Below are 19,575 nucleotides of genomic sequence, written 5' to 3'. Positions count from 1 at the left end.
CCATTCAGTTCATCATAGCTACTAGCGAAAGTAAATGAATTAAGCTGTAGGGTACTGGGTTTTTTTGCCCCATTTGGTGTTCCTAAATGGTTTCCGAACTGGTAATTATCTAGAGTTTATTGTTATTTGAAGGTGATTAATTTGAAGGTGAAATCTGGGACATACTTACATAAATGGGAGGAATACTGAAATGAAGAGTATTTTCAGCCTACACTAGGAGAAAAAATTACTTTTAGAAAAGTGGCAATATGCCAGCTTCACTGATAATGGTTGGTAATTAACTTCAACAGCAGGCTGCACACCTGCTTCAGGAGGTCTAAGGGTGTAAATCATTATCCCCTGAACTCCCAAGATTTTAATTTTAATTTTCCTATTTGGACCCACAAACTGAGCACCACAGGGACAGATGGCTGAGCATGACTATAGTTTACCAGAGCAGAGTTCTACAGTGTCTTTGTGAGAAGAAAACATCCCACTGTGGGACAAGGCCAGACTCTTCCCATAGGCTGTAAGTTGTTCTAATGCTTATAATAATTTTGCTGATCAGGTCTTTAAAGCTGATGCAATGAAAGTAAGCATACTTCTACAACAAACGCCACTGCAACTCTTTGATATCTATGGAATATACACACTGGGTCAAAAAAAAAACGTTCTAAAAACCCCACCTGTGATATAGATGGCACCTTTAGCACCTCATTTAGTGAGGTCTGTCAGTTTACCATAAAGATTTGTGAAGCTAAAAATAGAGAAATAGATATTTAAGCACTGCTGTATTTATGGTTGAAATAAAAAAATTGTATTCACTCAGTATTTAAACCGGTCTCAGCAGAGCCCAAACCAGACTAAACTACACTTGTCTGTTTGTGATATTTGGTATGAGGATTAAGCATACATTTACTCTCAATGTGGAAGATGTATTTTATTTATTTTTCCTTGGAGACTAATGGAGTTTAACACATTGTCTTGTGAAAAAATTGAAGATTATCCCAATATTACAAATGATGAAGCTGAAGCAGAGAGGGACTAATGGATTTTCCTGTCTCTAGAATTAGCCATAAAACCTAGTCATTATTTCAGTATTCTGTGCTGATCATAGAGTGCATTTAAACACTTTTTTACAGAAACTATTGGTGCTGAAAATTGGAAAAAAAGCCATGAAAATTTCTACAAGGCAAAGCTAGGACACTAAGGACAATGTTTTTATAGTAGCAGTGGGTAATTCTTAAGAAAAAGTGCAATACCACTATGAAGCTTATTACACTTTCTTCTTACCTCCAGCAAGTGAGGTTACAGCCTTCTATGCTGTTTCTTCTCCATACTCAGATAGTTTAGTAATACTGAGCTAGCATCTTGTCCCCTCCCAAAAAGGAAAACTAAAGAAGGAAGACTTTAATGTAGTGTGACTAATCTTAGAAACTTTGAAAGAAGTTTTGTTTCTTACTGGTATATCTGTGTTATTTCTTGCATGGTTGTTGGATTAGCATTGGTTTTTCTCCTTCCACAAACTTTTCATTCAATAGCCACAAAAAGTATGGATATTTGGCACTAGCAGTGGCTTCTTGTCTCCTTGAGGTCCCTGGATATTCAAATTGTTGAATACAGAGAAGTGCATGAATATTTCAAAGACTATTTATGTTGTTTCATCTCTAAAATTAGTCTAGTAGGGTTTATCCATCTTGCCAAATGTCTAGAGTTTGAGGAAAAAGAGGTGCATGCTTAGGTAAGAAAGTGGTATGTTTGGAGTTATGCCTCTTTTTTATTAAGCAGTCCAGGTTACTGTGTCTTTGTAAATCAGAAATGTTATTTCATGCATAATGTTAAGAGACTGCAGCACATAGTGATACTAATTTAATATGACATAGATACTTGAATTATTCAATAAAATACTTCATTATTCAATAAAAAATTATATTGAAAAATTGAAGGCCAGCTATAAGGGTAATTTCAAAGAATCAAGACCTCCTATACACACATATTTAAAATTACTAGCTTTAAATATAGAAGGATATTTGTTGACTGAATAAAATTTTAGATGGTAGGTTATTGATGCCCGTAAGTGCTGGTAATAGGCATCTGAATAAATATTTAATCATAGTTGTAGTCAGTGTAACTTTTTAAATAATTAGGATGACATTAGCCTGATAAAAAAGTTTTCTCATGGCAAGTCCACTTTTGAAAAAATAAATGGATTTCAAACAAATAACCTTGAAAAAATGACATGACTTCAAAATGTAATTGTTGCTGTTACTTCCTCTAAAGTTCAAAATTACTGCTTTTGTTTTGCAATTGGCAGTAGTTGAAAAAAATGCATGATGTTGGGTCTCGTATACTGTATGAGCTCAGGTTTAATGACATTCCCACTTCTCTTGTCCAGTTTCTTTTATTACCACTAAAAATCCAGATAGGTTGGTTACTCGCAAAGAGATCTTTTGAAGATCATGGGATTCGGGGGGGGGCATGCACTTTCTGAACTGTATTCCTCCAAAAATTTCTACACTATTCATCACTGAATCACACCTCAGAGCAGCAAACACACTTATTCTACACAGTTAGAGATTTAATGAGATGTTCTAGACTTTCAGACACTGATTTTCCCTACATATTACATAACTCAAAAGTAAAAGTAAGCAGTGAGCTTCTTATAAAACACTGAATTTCTGAGAATTGTCATGGATCTCTAGGTTCCAATCATAAACTAATAAGAAACAACAGCCATTTTATAAATGCATCTGCACAGCCCCAGGGTGCATAGTTTGCATAATATGTAATACAAGAACTCCTCAAACTTTTCAGTACAAATACAATGATAATTATTTCTGTGGTTACTTCAAAAGACCCTTTTGTTTTTTCAAAATGTGACAAGATTCAATGCATAATACTTGAACTTAGTGAAACCTTAACTTCTTATCTAAATGAAATACTGAAGTGTGATCCTGGTTTCCTTGAACAGTGCTCTAAGTAGTCTTGAAAAACTAATTCTTCTTACACTCTTCATTTCACCTGTACTACACACAGGAAAGAATATGTATTCAACTTGAAATTATTACTTCTCTACTGTATAAAATGTGCAGCCTAAAGACTCACATAGTCTTGAGGTCTGGATTTGAACAGCGAGGATGATAATGCCCTTTCCCCTGCCCACCACAATCTAACACTGCCATCACTGAAGGAAAGTAGATTCATTGCACCTTTCTTCCTGAAATTGAAGTCCATAAGAATTTTTTCCCAAACATAGGAGGTTCAGGAGCTTCTGAATACTAGTGGGGACAATTTTCGTGTTTTCACAGGTGAGACATCTGTGCCATTGATGTTTCCTTTCTCTTCCATCTGAAGTTCTTTTCTCTTCTGCAAGATACCTTCATTCAGACATCCCACACAAGGGACATTTACTCCTTTTTAAAGGGAGATGTACTCCTTTTTACTCAGTTCCATGTGGGCTCATGGGTTATATTAGAAGTTATCTTCACCCCTGCTGTTGTATCAGTAATCCTCATTTTCTGAAGTTCAAGCTCTGTAACATCACAGAAATCCTTTCAACTCCTCTGCACATTCGACAGATCATCCCATATTGAGGGATGAAACTCTCATTGTATTACAAGTTCCTTCCAAGAGAAGGATCATGTTTTAATAAATGTAATTGTAATTAGCTTTCCCAGAAAAAAAAAAAAAAAAGAACTGGCATATCAGTGTGATGAAATAGATGTCACTTTGTTAGACACATGGGGCACCTCTTCTTCAGGAGGATTATTAGAGATGTGAACTCTGGAAATTTACATTGAAAATTTGCTGTATTTCTGGCATAATTTTACAGAGTGGTTCTTTTGCTTTATAAAGAGAGTGGAAAGGCAAGGCAAGACAGATGTTATGTTTGTATTGTTTTATTTAAATAGCTGTAAGGTTAAAGCTTTTATTCCAAATTGCTCATTTTACCTTAAAAAAATATTGTACTGTAGCTCATGTGTTATGTTAGTGGTAGGTAATACAAATATTTCAAGCTTATGATTGGATGATAATGTCTCTTGAGGCCTTTCTTTGAACATTATTCTGTTTTGTTTCTATAATTCATAGTCTTTTTTCCTTCTCTTTTAAAAGTATACCTATTCTAGAGTCAGGTGTTGTGAAGCTCCAGTGTGCCCCTGCTGGAAGTGAAAATGTTTGTGGATTTAAGGCATGGTCCCCTGTATTGGGTTTGTGTGGCAAGGTTTTGGTAGTGGGGGGGGCTACAGGGGTGGCTTCTGTGAGAAGCTGCTGGAAGCTTCCCCTGTGTCCGACAGAGCCCATACCAGCCGGCTCCAAGACGGACCTGCCGCCTGCCAAGGCCGAGCCAATCAGCAACAGTGGTAGCACCTCTGGGATAACAGATTTAAGAAGGGGAAAAAAACCTGTGTGACTGCAGCAGGTGGGAGAGAGGAGTGGGAAGATGTGAGACAAACAACCCTGCAGCCCCCCAGGTCAGTGCAGAAGGAGGGGAGGAGATGCTCCAGGCGCCGGAGCAGAGATTCCCCTGCAGCCCGTGGGGAAGACCATGGTGAGGCAGGCTGTCCCCCTGCAGCCCAGGGAGGTCCACGGGGGAGCAGATCTCCACCTGCAGCCTGGGGAGGACCCCACACCCGAGCAGGGGGATGCCCGAAGGAGGCTGGGACCCTGTGGGAACCCCACACTGAAGCAGGCTTCTGGCAGGACCTGTGGCCCCGTGGAGAGAGGAGCCCAGGCTGGAGCAGGTTTGCTGGCAGGACTTGTGACCCCGCGGGGGACCCACGCTGGAGCAGTCTGTGCCTGAAGGACTGCAGCCCATGGAAGGGACCCTATGTTGGAGCAGGAGAAGAGTGTGAGGAGTCCTGCCCCTGAGGAGGAAGGAGCGGCAGAGACAATGTGTGGCAAACTGACCCCAACCCCCATTCCCTGTCCCCCTGCACTGCTGGCGGGGGGAGGAGGTAGAGAAAACCAGGACTGGAGTTAAGCCCAGGAAGAAGGGAGGGGTGGGGAGAAGGTGCTTTAAGGTTTGATTTTATCTCTTATTACCCTACTCTGATTGGTTAGTACTAAATTAAATTCATTTTCCCCAAGTTGAGTCCATTTTGCCAATGATAGTAATTGGTGAGTGATGTCTCCCAGTCCTTGCTTTGACCCATGAGCCTCATTGTATTTTCTTTCTCCTGTCTGGCTGAGGAAGGGAATGATAGAGTGGCTTTGGTGGGCACCTGACAACCAGCCAGGGTCAACCTACCACACCCCCTAAGGAACAAAGCAAAGAAAATATTTGGTCACAATTTCTTTTTTTATTATTTATTTTATCATCATTTTACCTCTTTCTGCAACAGCACATTTGCCAATTGACTGATTTCTGCTAGGTTGAACAGAGAAAGAGAAGTCTCAAAAACCACTGAGGTCCTCCAAGCTCTGTGACAGTAGATGCCCAGGCAGAAGTTCAAGAAGGGCTGCAAACATGTAGCAACAGAAAAAAAAGTATTGGGATCTGAGGTCATACTTATGAGGGAGGACATGCCTGCACAAACAGGCACTTAGAGTTTATTTGTCAGAACCAATCAAACATAAGATAAAAATCTATAAGAAATGAGAATTAATTAGTTCTTCTCATAAAGCTGCCTATTTTCTTCTCTGTGTTTTTGTCATAACTTTTGGTAGATAATACAGTCAGTACATGAGAAGGAATCATATCAATTTCTGTTTGTCCATTGGCTTATTATTAAACACGTTCTTAATAAAAAAAAATAACTTTGTGTGATGAAAACGTAGCAGCGTCATTTCCAAAAGGTGGAGATTTACAAGCTGCAGTAACACTTTCTTTTGCTGTGCCCATCTGGTGAATAGTTAAGTGTCTGACTGTTGCTAGCCTACAAACTTGGCCCTAGGAAAATTCAAAGTGCTACATGTTGAATAGTCCAGAAAGCAGAATTACAGCTCCATGCAGCACTGTCAAACTTCTGAAATCATCTATTTCTGAAAGTAGCCAGGGAAAAGAAACACGTATGCATGACTCATCTGATCAGGCCCAGCTAAAGTATCTCACTGAGCTTTCCAAACCCCAAGATCGAATGTAAACAATAGCCTTCTCTTAATCATATCCATAGAATACAAAACCTGAAAAATAAACATAAGGAAATCAATATTTGCTTGCAGAGTTTTTCCAAGCCAAAAAGAGAAGCTGTGTTTTCAAATAAACTATTTTCTGAGCACTAACTACAGATGCTGTACAGTATGCCACTCCTTCCTTTAATAACCAGGAATTTCTGACAGGTCTACTGTTTTCAGTGAAATCTGATTACAAAATACTTACTCATAATGTCCTCAATGCAGGTTTATATGAAAAAGATTTAAAAGTTTATAAAATCTGTTTTAAAACCAATATATTTTAAAAGAAGATAAAATAATAAAAAATAGAAGCTTGAAGAATTAAAACATGGTCTCATTCTACTTATGTGTCTACTTTTAATGCATACAGTATAGCAGATTGTTAATGCCTTTTACAGCACATCAGAGTCAGACAAAAAAAACTCGAACTTTTTTTCCTTTAGCCCACGCACTTTAGGACTGACCTGAACAGCTCAAGTTTTGTTCCTTCTCCTGGTAATGTCCTATATCTGTTATCTGATCTTCAACTGGAATTTCTCTGATTTCATTAAATTAAGTTTAGCAGTGACCTAGGATAAATTTCTATACCTATCTATAATATTAGATGTTAAATTTGACAAGAAGTGCAGCCAGTTTTCCTGTAGAACAATCCAACTTTCTCTGTTTTATCTGCTGGAAAATCTTGTAAGCCTAGTGCAGCAGTAGTGACCCATGAAGAAGCCACACATTTATGCAATATTCCACACTTATGGAACATTTATTTTGCAGATTCTTAGTCAAAAAGTACAGTAAGAGTTTGAACACAATCTAGTCATACAATAAAAAGACACTAGTCTACAGAAGTTATTAAAGAATAACACATCTTTTTTTAAAGTTAATCATATTTTTGGACCTTTGTCTGCATAAAATATCAGAATTTGCCTTGAAAGAGAAGCAAAGGTCTGCAGTGTTTGATATCCAGTCTTCTTGCATGTAATTTATTGAGAGTTTATTAAACAGAAATAGTACGGAGGGTGTTTATCAGTGTCCAAAGAAGTGTAGTTGCCAGTTGCCCTTGGAAATTAGTAAGATTTATTTACTTAATCCTCTGACTAAGCCTCTTTTGATATTTTCAGTGTAAGCACACAGGCAAAGATCCTAAAGAATCATTGTTTTGTTTTGCAGATTGAGGCAGAAATATGTCGAGGGACTTACCCAGTGTCACAAAAAGAGATCAGTGTTAGACTTGAGAGTAGGTTTCAAGCAGTCCCTATATCTAAATTTATCTGGGTTTGCATTTTTATTCACTGTAAAATTTATGAAAATTTTTTCACACAAAGCAGACTTGCGAGCAAAATACAGGCACTCAAAATGTTTTCTTGATAGATTCCTAGTAGATTTATTCTTCTTTTTAAAATAACCACTGATCAATTTTAAACTGTCATTAAGCAAACTGACTATCACCTGATGAAAAGTTGTCATAATTTTAAAATCATCATATTTTAAACTTCCATATCTCTTTACTTTCCTGCTAGCCAAAATATCAAGTGCTCTGAAAATAGTTATGAAAGATATTTTTTTTATGGAAAGCTTCTTCCCTGAAATGCCAGCCTTTTGTCAAATTTACATGAGGAATTTTCTCTGGGGGATGAAAAGGCAGTCTCTGGGAAGTTTCCCATCTCTGTGCAATGTTTCCAATATAGAAGACTATGCTCAGGCAAAGAACCAATATATCTTTTTCTTCATGCCCTAACATTTTGACATTAGTCCTGGCTTGTGCTGCTCGGCTGTTGTCACATTCCACTTCAGAGACAATCTCCGTTCAGCACTTTCTAAACAAGATTTTTCATTGAATTTGTCAGAAATGTTATAGGATCTTCTAATATGAAGGAAACAGTTATAAAAGAGAAATAATTTCTAACACGGAGACAGACTACCTTAATCATGACCTGAAAACCAAGCATGACATAAACCCACCGATAAACAACTGCTCTGTATTACAAGCTGGCACACAGAGGCAGGAGTTATCTTCCCTCCTTCCCTTCCTCCTTCAGGAAGAATTACAACACAGAAATTCACATTCCAATGTGGGTGGAAGAGCTGGTTCAGATGAACTAGCGTTCTGCCTGGTTCGCTGCATTTGTCTTTCCCTTAGTTTATATCATGATAGTGTATGAACACAAGAGCCTTTACTGTTGGAAGTACCGTACTCCCTCCTCAGAGAGGTTAGGCTGCACAGGCTGAGGGCAGTGTATAATTATGCGTCCAGAAAAAAACTACAAATCATTGTATAAGCACAATTTCTGAGACACAGAAACTGAACTGCTAACAAAGAACCCATGCCAGTATATTAAACTGTATTAGAACTTTTCATTTTTGTGGCATTCCAGGTTCTTTCAGGAACTTTCTGTATGCACATTATGTGGACATTCATGAAATAGTCAAAATTAGAAAGAACAATAATAGACTTTCCAGACTGCAGAAAGAAGGGATTTTTTTGATAGTGGCCTGTTTGTCTCTGTGTGGGACAAGTGTGTAGAGGAGGCATCTGTGTGTGAGTATGTGAGATCCACCACCTGGGGAAAAAAGTGACAAAAAATGAGACTTGTATGTTTTAAAAGTGGTTGACTCTGTGATTACCTTTTCTTGTTGCTTCATTTTTCATTGATCTTGCTGTTGTAAAAATTTGATATCCATGAATCGTGAAGTTCCTATCTTAATGAGTAGGGGGACATGAAAACAAACAACCAACCAACCAACCAACCCCAAACCCCTTTGTCTGTGTAAATAAGCAAAGTTCAGACATTTCTGGAGAGTTTGAGGAGCTTGCAGCCCATTACCTGCACCAATGAATGTGAATGACTATTAACCCAGTTGGTCATGACAGGTGCAGAAGGGAACTAAGAGGAAGATGGAGGCAAGGGAAACGCATGTTTTTCTTGTTCTAGTTTGCCTCTCAGCATTCTCCCTGGGGATGCCATTCCCTGCTGTTGACTGTTGTCTCTCTACACAGAGCATATACTTTTGCTGTACAAAACACAGATGCAATACCTCTTAGTGCTGAACCAAAGACAAATCATTAACCACTCCTTCAGATTTTTGCCTCTAGTACTGTCTTCAGTTAATTCTCTACTGTCTTCTATACTATAAACATACATAGGAATGACTTGCACTTATGTTAAGAACACTGTAAATACACCGATATCCTCGTTGAATTAAAGAATATATATTAAAGAAAAAAACCAAAGCAATCCAAACAATCTTTCTACTTCAAAGTCTCATTCAGACCGTTATTATCTTATTGTCTGCTACTTCAGTAAGGCAGCAGCTGCACCTTACTTTTTCTAAAGGTTCTCTGGCTTAGTTTTTGCACCTTGCTCTACCTCTACGCCTTCTCTCAGTTAGCCTGAAGCACTCCCTTCAGGACCCACATTCATGGAGTGTATATTCTCAAATAAGCATCCACTTTCAGCAATCCTAATTTCACCAGTTATTGCAAAAGTGCAACAAAAGACTGGTTTGGGCTCTTTGACAGTGAATAAGTTATTATGTGGGCCTTTCTGCATTGGGCATAATCACAAACTCTTAGCAAAGTCCAATTTGGAAGAGATTGCAGATCTGTCCTGTTTTCTCACAATTATAGATACTCATATAGTACTTTTAAATTAGTACACTATGCATTTTTCCAATAATTTTTCAATTAAAAATGCTTTTGAAATGTGAATATGAAGAAAATCTATAAGGGCTGTTTGTGTTAACAATGGAAATGCTTATAAAAAACTCTCATCTGCATAACATTCTTATTTGAAAATAATAAATTAAAAAAAAATATCTTTTTTCTAAAGTAAAGTCTAAAAAAATGCTTGAACATTATCTGTATACAGGTACATTGGAACATTTTCCAGAAGTGAATGGTCACTTTAGTTTACTAGATATACCCATAATGACGATTACTTCTTGGGAGCTGAAACAGCAGAAATATGTAGAAGTTGAACAGTGAGATAAAAACAAAGAAAACTTTTGAGTATGTTTTGGATTTGTTTTGTATGATGTTCAAGAGCTCAAGTATGACTCATACAGTGAAGATCTTTGGTGGAAATTATATAGGAAGTCAGGCCAGGGAGCTATCAATATATCCCTTGGTCTTGACATTTATAAAATGTGTACTATATTAAATCATATGCAGATATTTTGATGATATATAAGATGGGGGAGGGTCTGCAAATGTATAAACAGCAGTAGCATGACATGTCCTACAAGCCTTTAAAAATCTCTTTGACAGCTTTAATCCTGGTTATTAGTTTCAAAATGTTGAATATGGAATCAGCCCCAAATGTCTTTCACAAGGCACCCACCAGCAGGCAGTACAGGTGTGGTCTTCAGCAGCCTGCCCAGCTGCAAACACAAAATTTGCAATGTAAAAGTTACCTGAAGAAGGAATTGCATTTTAACAACACATTATTATACATAGAATCAGTGTACTTCCACAAGGCCTATTATCCTAGATCTACTTTCTTGGTTAATCTAGATATGTGATCTATCTTCTATCCCAGGGTATTCGTATTGTACTTTTTACTGTGGTACCCACAGAAGAAAGCATTTACAAGTAAAACACTGGAGTTTGAATAGTCAGCTCAATTTTCTATTCACTCTTTCATTTATTTTCCTTTATGTCCACTTCTTATAAATAGACATCAATTTTTCCAAGTAGTTTTACTGATCTTCTGTGAGGAGGGTAAAAAGTAATTCACAGAGTTTTAACCTGGCATTTCAGTGAATTTTCTTCATTAAGTATTTATATAGGCAGACTGGAGTCTATGGTCTAGGCTGGAGCTAAACTTGGATTATAGGTCTTTCTAATGTAAATTACTAATAACAATACTGCTAAAACAGAGAAAAAGTTTACAAAATGAAATAATTGAAAGTCACAAAAGCTAGAAGAAATATATTTTCCCTTGGTGTAAAAAAATGCTGTTGAGTGCAATGGATTACTTATATTGTTAAAAAATTCAACTCATCATCCATTTATTATTTAATGTAGTACCTTGTGATTTGTATCTATAAAATAATAAGCCCTCTGGTCTAGGATATTCTTTTCTATTAAATTTAAACTTTAAATTTGAATGTTGCTTTAAAATGAAGCATATTACCAAATTTTATTCTGGACCAGGTCTAGAGTGCCTAGTATACTATTAGAGTTAGGAGGAGCAATTTGTTATAACACTAATTCAGCTGATGTTAGAAGGACCATTTCAGTGTAGGAGGATCCCTAGTAGGGCACAAAAGGACTGTGTGGTTGGAAGATTTCTATAACAGACACAAAGACGCTGCAAAATCATAAGGCACTAAGCTGAGTGAAGACTGCTGTCCCTTTGCATAACACAGGGTAGACTCACCCCAAAGAGCTGTAGCAGGGATCGTTCAGGGACAACCAGGCTTTGTTTCACTGACTTTAAAAAGGTTTTGCATTTGCATCAGCAAACACTATTACTTGGCCTTCTAATTATAAAGCTTATTTTCAGCTTACACATTGGGATTACTGCTGGCTAGTGAAAGATCAATTTCTGTCCTGCTGAAACAAAACCTATTTGGAAAAGGTGGATGTATTTAATTGTTTCAATAGTATCATGACATCTAATATTTTATCAAACAAATGACATATTAAAACCTCAAAACTGTTATGCATCCAGGAAAAGAAAAGTAGTTTCTATTAATTCTGTGTGTGACATCAAGCTCTCAGAATTGCACTAGTGAAACAGGCCTGCTATGCAATAAATCTCTCAGAAAGTCCTTTCTGTGTAGTTTCTCCACTTATGACAGTTAAAATAGCCTGCAATGACTTCAGTACTATTTGTCTGACTTTATACTGCAGAAGTGAATGAGTCATAAGGTGCCTCTGGTTCTGATTTTGGAAGATAAGAGAAGTAAATTACTTCCTTTCTTTTTTCCAAGGACTGTAAAAATCTTGTGCTCAAAAATACACAAGCGTATGCTTTATTTTAGTGTTGGTTTTGGTTTGTTTTTTTTTACTTTGGTTGATTCAAAATCCTTAGAGACAGAAGTGCAACTGTGATGTGAAAATGATGTTATGTGGGCATATGGAATAATAAGATGTGTTTAATTGGGAAATAAGCATTATCTGAGACATTGAACAAAATTCTGTTTTATACAGCGGGCTGAACAAGAAAAAGTGGAAAAAAAAAAATCAAAACCTGTAGATCTTTGCAGTTACTACATGACTGGAAAAGGATGGTTTGGTGGTTATATTAGTTTGGCAATTAGATGCTATTATTACTGTTGGAACATGCTCTTACATTGTCATTATCTCACAAAACTATATATTTAAGGTATTTGCATATGTGTATAAGAACAAAATTCAGAAAGATATAGTCAGTAGTATTCTTCATGTGAGATGAATAATCGTTTATTTGCATTATATTTTTGTTTATCTATGCTGCTTAAATCAAATACCTTTAATAACTAACTTGAGTTTTCAAAATGTTCCTTTAAGACAGAATGTTTCAAATACCTTCAGCTTATCTTTATGGCTGAGAAAAATTTCTGGTCCTTGGTGGCTGCTTTTGGTCCTCGGTGGGTAGAGAATCCTCTTTGCCCTGCAGAGAACCTTATCGACCCATGACAGTCAGAAACATGCTGGCATGAATCAGCCCCTTCCAGAGCAGTACCATAACGCAGCAGCCTATTACATGAGCTGCAGACAGGAAAAACTTACTATATTCAGAAAGCTCTAAAGAGATTCAGGAGTTCACAGCATGTATGCATCAGTCCCACAAGGTGGAAGTCTCTTCTCCAAAAGGAAGGTACAGTTTGGGTAAACCCTAGGTTGGTACTCACTGGGTGTGGATTCAATATCCTCTACCACCCTCTACAAAATCCTGTACCACAGGATTTTTGTGTTAACCTGTGCAGTAGTTGTTTGAGATATGATTATTTTAATCTTAAAGTAAGTGTCTGATTGTAATAAATGCTTTTAGAGGTCCTCATTTTAGAAAGAATAGGATCAAGATTTCTTAGACATTTTAATATTAAGATGAGGACATGCACTGCCTGACTGTGTCTATGAAAAGCAACCTAAGAACAAAACCACACGGGAAGTCCAGCCTAGGTAACATTAGGTAACGTAGTGTTTAAAATGCATATCGAGGATGTGTCGCTTAGGTTCAGCTTATGCTTTTCCAGAGTCTGATCCTCTATCTTCCCAGCCACAGATGAGTTTTCTAAACACCAGGGTAGTTTATAAGTGAGGTCTCAGTAGTCTTAATGTTCCCATTACCTCTTTCACCTCTTCGAATAACAAAATACAAATTGGAGCAGGGCCTTTAACTAGTGACTTCTACAGCGCAAGGGAATGCTCTCACTATTGACTTCTAGAATCAGTCTTTCTTTTATGCTTAGTAAATACTTATCTGAAAACTGAAAAGAACTCGTGCATGAATATGTATCTCCCACATCTTATGTGAATGCCAGATATAGCTAAGCTTCCGGGTATTCTAGGCTGCTTTTCACTCTCTGATTATATCAGTATTTAAGAAGTTATTTCAGTAAAACATCTGTCCAAATTGATATGTTCTTGCCATTTTTTTCACTTTGATAAATAGATATTTTCTGATAGAACAATATTTTTAAAGAAAACAAAAATACCCAGTAAAAACAGGTGAGCTTTTAGTGGAAAGCTGATTAATATGATACGAAAGGAAACTTTTTTCTTGTAGATGGGATCTGTTACATCCTTTTTTAGGAACATTTTCTACAGAAAAGTTGACCTTGTTTTTTTAAGAACAGTCTTACCTGCCATGATTCATATCCTGAAAAGGAAAGTTTTAACATTTATTTACTTCAAACTATTTTTTTTTTTATTTTACCTTTTCAAGCTTGAACTTTTATTGCCACAGCAAGTTCATAACATTCTCTTTACAGCATGTAAAACCTGACTTGCAGGAACAGTCCAGAGGAAATGAAAAATCATGCCCTGTGATCTATTGGGCTGTTATTCTTCATGAACATTGGTACTACAGACGAACACATAATTTACTAAAACATGAGCAATCTGTATTACTACAGATAGAACAGAGGACCTACAGCATAACTGTAGAAGAAAATCTCTGATTGCATTTGAACAGTAAAAAAAATCCCCTCTTTTCCTATAGCTATAGAAAATGAAGCTAGAATAAACTGACACTAGCAGTGTAAAGATTTTAGTTACGCTGTTCTTTTAGAAGAAAGTTTTTCCCATACTGCATGCAAGCTTGACAAGCTATCAATTGATATTATTGAACTCAAAAGCTTGTTATTTCAGAGCAGTTAATTATCCCTTCAAATAACTTCTGTTAAAAATGGGATGGCTTTCTATACACTCCCTCCATGTCATCCTGGCCCTCAGTTTTTGTCTGGGATCAATGTAGTCTCTAGAAGACACTAGTATATATGCCAAAATCTCCAGTAAAATTAGCATTGATTATCGTTTTTTCTGGAAGTCTGAGACAGTCAATAGTGTCATGGGTGATTCTTCTTTGGAATCTGCCCATCTAATCAGAAATCCTTGAATCTTCTTTGACTATCTTCTGCTTCTAGAATCACAGAATTGTTTGGGTTGGGAGGGACCTTTAAAGATCATCTAGTTCCAACCCTCCTGCCACTGGGTTTCACAGATAGTGATTAGGTGTGGAGAAAGGAGATAGCTTTGCAAGAGTTGAGGAGATGAACAGAGTTTTATTATATAGAGTCTACAGAAGTAAGTTCCCAGAGATAGTAAAGGTCATTGTTGGTCATTTGTGGTCTCAATCAACTCAGTAGGCATGTGGTGGCCATAATCACAGCTATCTCAGTGTAACTGTATAAATAACTTGGTGCAGAAATCTTTGCAAAGACAATTGCCTAAGAAAGTGATGGAAAATCCTACTACAAACATAGCAGAGTACATAAGTAAGAGACCTTTCTTTTCCTCTGCTATCTCTATACTGATGAATTGGTGGTGTCTTGTAAACAGACAGAGATTTCTGTTTTGAGACCTTTGAACATTTACACAGCCCACAGGTAAATTTCAGAATTGTCACCATTGCTCTGTGTATTCAGATTTCAAAATTTTGCAAACTCTCCTAGAACGAGGTTTTCACTCAAAGGTCAAGCAATGTTTTAAATGACTAAGCACTAGAGAGTTGGTGCTATTTTTTTAGTCTGAACCATCTCTTTTTAGAGGTTAAAGTAATAGCAGCAGCTGATATTTGGTTTTGCTGTGTTAGTGAGTGTTCATCAATAACATAATGGGCAGTTCTGATTCTACAAAAAAACTGGTGTTTTGGCCAAGTACCTTGCAGTGTACCTGCTGGTATAGAGTTTTGATCCTTTTTAGAATTCTTCATCTCACCTCTATTTTTGGTCTGGGTGCAATCTTGTATATATTATCCTTTACTAGCTCCAAGAATATTATGCTTGTGACTGCGTATTTTCTTCCTGTTTCTGTTGTTACCAGTGACAGCAAAATTACAAATGGAACCAGACAGATTTTAATCCTTATTGCTACTATCAGCGATATACTGTGACTCTTTTAACTTCTCTGGTTTCATGATATCAGACTTTCTGATTCTCTTTGCCCCTTCAATATTCTCTTCTGCTCTACCCCATTGCCAGGACTAAAGTGATCATGAAGAGGAGAGGGAAGAGACACAACTGAGTCACCTTCATTTTCTTCTCAAGTCTATGTATTTTCCATAATCTGCAATTTGACAGTTTCTCTCCTGTGTTTATTTATTCTCTTTCTTTTTCTGGTTCCAACACTGTTCAGTGTCAGTCATCTATGGGGAATGTATGTAGATAAAAAAAATGAAAGCAACACTGGAGTTTAAAATTCCACACTTTCTGCAGAGGATTTGCCTTCAAATATGGTTCCACTGGCTAATAATGAGCATAAATGTAAGAAACTCTCCCATTTTAAAGAAGTAATGGAGATTGAAAAAGTTGGGTAAATATAAATCTCATTAAACAGCATGTGAAATAGATGAACCTCCTTGATTCTGCTGCCCACAACATCAGCCCACAAAGTTTGTTCTCACTAACTTTCTGCTTTCCAGAAGCTCACTGACAGAAGACAAGGAATGGAGAATGGAGAAATTCAGCAACAATTGTTCTCAAAAGACTTTTAAAAGAAACAGCCCTTCCCTGCTGTCACTTGCTATAGCTTTCAGAAACTCAATTTGTATTCCATACTGACAGCTAAAAGCAGAAGCATAGAAATATCTGGTCCACACAGATCCCATACAGCAACAAGGAACTGAGTTTTGGGAAACCTCTTCCTCCTTTGAGAGAACCTGTTGGTGCTAAATTGGAAGTAGGGAAACAAAAAAGTTCAGCCTTGGGAACAATGAGAGAGCTGCATGCTCTATAATATTTTTAGAGTCATTCCTCTGCTCAAGTTCACTCTCTCTGGAACAGATTACAAAACTGTAAACAAATTAATAATAAAATGTCAATGTTTTTATTGTTCATCCTCATGGAATGCTGTAGGGAGATAATCCTCAGGACCTAGCTCTGCTTATTTATACGGGAAGGATGTGAAATTATTACAAAAGAGACCAGGCTGAAAATATGCTCTAATCCTTCCAGATGTACCTTTATGGTATTTCGCTGTAGGATAGGAGGGCCAGCAGCTGAAATAGTTTGAGAATCAAATATTAAAATAGTAACTCTCAAAAATGTAAACTACCTTCAGACAAGAGTAAAATTTTGAAAGTATGCCTAGGAAGTGTCTGTATGCCTGATGCAAGCCAACTGAGTAATTTAAAACATTGTTGGACCTTTGAATGAAAACCTTGTTCTAGGAGAGTTTGCAAAATTTTGAAATCTGAATACTCAGAGCAATGGTGACAATTCTGAAATTTACCTGTGGGCTGTGTAAATGTTCAAAGGTCTCAAAACAGAAGTCTCTGTTTAGAAGACAACACCAATTCTAAATTACACACATGCAAGGAGTGTGTAATAGAAACATAGGTATTTCTTGCTAAATTAGGAGGCCAAAGTGTCAGAATGGTGCACTGGTTACCAATGTGTGCAGTAGAGTGGAGGCTCCATCATCACAGATCTGTGGACTCCAGTCTGAAGGCAAATAAAATAGAATTACATGAAATTGACTTTCTTGACTAATGAGATCCACAAATCCAACCTGCTTTGGAGACAACTAGAGATGGGCACAGAGAGAAAAAGATTTTGGTATGTGATTGCAAAGTTGAATTTCCCATATGCTTCACTAGTAGATACTGTAGCCCTTTTCCCTCAAGCTATTTTCCATCAAAACTGGGTAGAAATATTTTGGCTCCAGAATCCATGTGCCTGGAAGTGTATCCCAAAACATGCCCTTCCTACTGGTGACTGATAGGTCTTCTCTGACTCTGTGCTACCCTGGCTGAAACTTCCCAGAATAACAGTTCTATGGACTTTAATATTTCAAAGTAAGGGAAATTTCAGGTAAGCAAAGATATTTTCTCTATTATCATGACTGACATTCATTGTCATTTAGTAATGCAAAACTGTAGATGGGAACATAAAACCTGAGGAATGCAAATTCCCTTGAAATGACAAGGCTTATTGATTCAATATCTTTTCTTTATAGAGAGGTTTTTGAAATGAAAGCTATAACCTCAGGCTTCAAAACAGTCACACTAACTGTGTTTACAGTGAGGTTCTATATACCAACTAGATGACTTAGAATAAATCTTTCTGTTCTGTGCTATTCATGCTTAAAAATTTACTTATATGACAGCACTAAATTACATTGTAGCAAAAAATACTATTATAAATTCTCCTGGAAAGGTATCTACATTTTAGACAGCCTTGATTGATTTCAAAATCTTCCTTACTTAAAAATTCCTGCTGTATTCCATGTCTATAAAATGGCAACTACTTTTTGAAATGGAAATCAGCAATAAAGCCAAAACAACGCAAGGCGTGACAACTCTTTTCTTATTGTTGCCCATGTGTACTCCCCTAAGTGCTTGGCAAACTAATGCTACTTTGAAATGTAATAGATGTTTCTGATTGCCTTAGAAAAGTCCTTTGTGGTGACTTCTAAAATCAATTGTGCTGATTTTTCTCTGCTGCATTTTATGTTTTCATTGCTTATTCACTTGATGTACATATGGGGACTAAGTTTGTCTGTCATGGTGTTTCAGTGCCGGTTCCAACTGTAAACCCATTACATCTGTTACAGTGCCAATGCTTGCAGATGATTTGTTTCCCACATAGATGGCTCTAATGATTTATAAGTTTTATTAGAATCCTGTGTGCAAACTTATAATAGTGTTGCTTGCTGGTATAATTTTCTCTTTAGACTTGCTGCTGCTGTTAGTAATAAGAAAACATGCTTTGATTCTAGCTTTATAATTATCATATCATGTATTTCTTCTTATTAATTCCTAATAGAAATTCTTCCTGATGACTTTATGAAAGGACTAGGCAAAGCACTCAGGATAATTTCTTCGGGGCTGTAATAAGTCATTGACTAGTCTACAAAGAGGTGTTTGACTGCCCACTGCTGGATGGGATGATGTTATAGGGAATTTTGCTGGGCTGCACTGTGATATTAATTGTCAAATAATTCTGACTGTGAGTCTTTATTTGAGACTTCAGACCTCCATCCTCCTTCAAACACCCTGTAGGATAAAATTGTGAGGTCTATTTGTAATGCTGAGATCTTTTAGTTGTAGGTATAATATGTAAAACAGTTATAATCTGCCGACTTGTTTGTGTAACATTTAATATTTGCCTTCTTGTCTGTTAACTATTATTAGTCACTGGAAATCTATACAATACCTTGTCCAGTTTGCTCAAAGAGGCTAACCTCTTTATACTGTCAATATATATATATTTAATAAAGATAATAATGATAAATTACCATAAATATATATGGCACCTGTATGCTATTGACATTTATGACACCTATAAAATGGATCCTTCAGTTTTCTGAAAGTTACTGGAAAGGTAAAATGGTTATAAATAGCCTGAGGCTGATCTAAGTCCAACTTCTAAGCCTGATTGATGTACATAGGTGCCATTGACTTTCACTGAGAAGAAAGGTAATGATCCCAAAGGCTACATTTAGGAAACCTAGTCTCCCTAGGCTCCACTACAGTGAATGAAGAGAAACCCATCCAAAAAAGAAATCAGAAAAACATTGGTTGGCTATAACTCTCAGATGCTTTCCAGGGAAATACACTGCACTTACATGAGCTGTAATGATATGTGGAATGTAAGGCTATCTGGTCTATCCTTAAAACACGAGGACGAGAGGCAGGAAAAGTATAAAATTAAACACCTAGATACACAAACCTTAATGAAGAGAAGATAACAGAAGGAATGTCAAAGACCCAAGGTCTCAAGTCACTGACTGATGGGCCACTGATGGAACCTCTCAGGTGTATCCATGGAGAGGCTCAGCCAGAACACTGTAACTGATAAGGAGCAAAACAAGATCATCATGGGTCCCATGGGGAA

At 36.9% G+C, this 19,575-nt stretch overlaps 1 protein-coding gene and 1 long non-coding RNA gene across 4 annotated transcripts in view; one reads left to right on the top strand and one right to left on the bottom strand.

The window, feature by feature from the left end:
• Positions 1-19,575, top strand: part of CNTN5 (contactin 5) — a 673,487-nt gene that overhangs the window by 374,088 nt on the left and 279,824 nt on the right. The gene's annotated exons all lie outside the window — the stretch shown is intronic.
• Positions 1-19,575, bottom strand: part of LOC121232448 — a 77,224-nt gene that overhangs the window by 2,853 nt on the left and 54,796 nt on the right. The window contains exon 3 of the long non-coding RNA XR_005930897.1: positions 14,719-14,722. This is a non-coding gene — a long non-coding RNA (uncharacterized LOC121232448). The remainder of the gene's footprint in view (positions 1-14,718; positions 14,723-19,575) is intronic.

The sequence above is a fragment of the Aquila chrysaetos genome, chromosome 19 (genome assembly GCF_900496995.4).
Source record: "Aquila chrysaetos chrysaetos chromosome 19, bAquChr1.4, whole genome shotgun sequence".
Classification (NCBI taxonomy): Eukaryota; Metazoa; Chordata; class Aves; order Accipitriformes; family Accipitridae; genus Aquila; species Aquila chrysaetos.
Note: the sequence above shows the minus strand (reverse complement) of the source record. Positions and strands in the feature narration are given on the sequence as shown.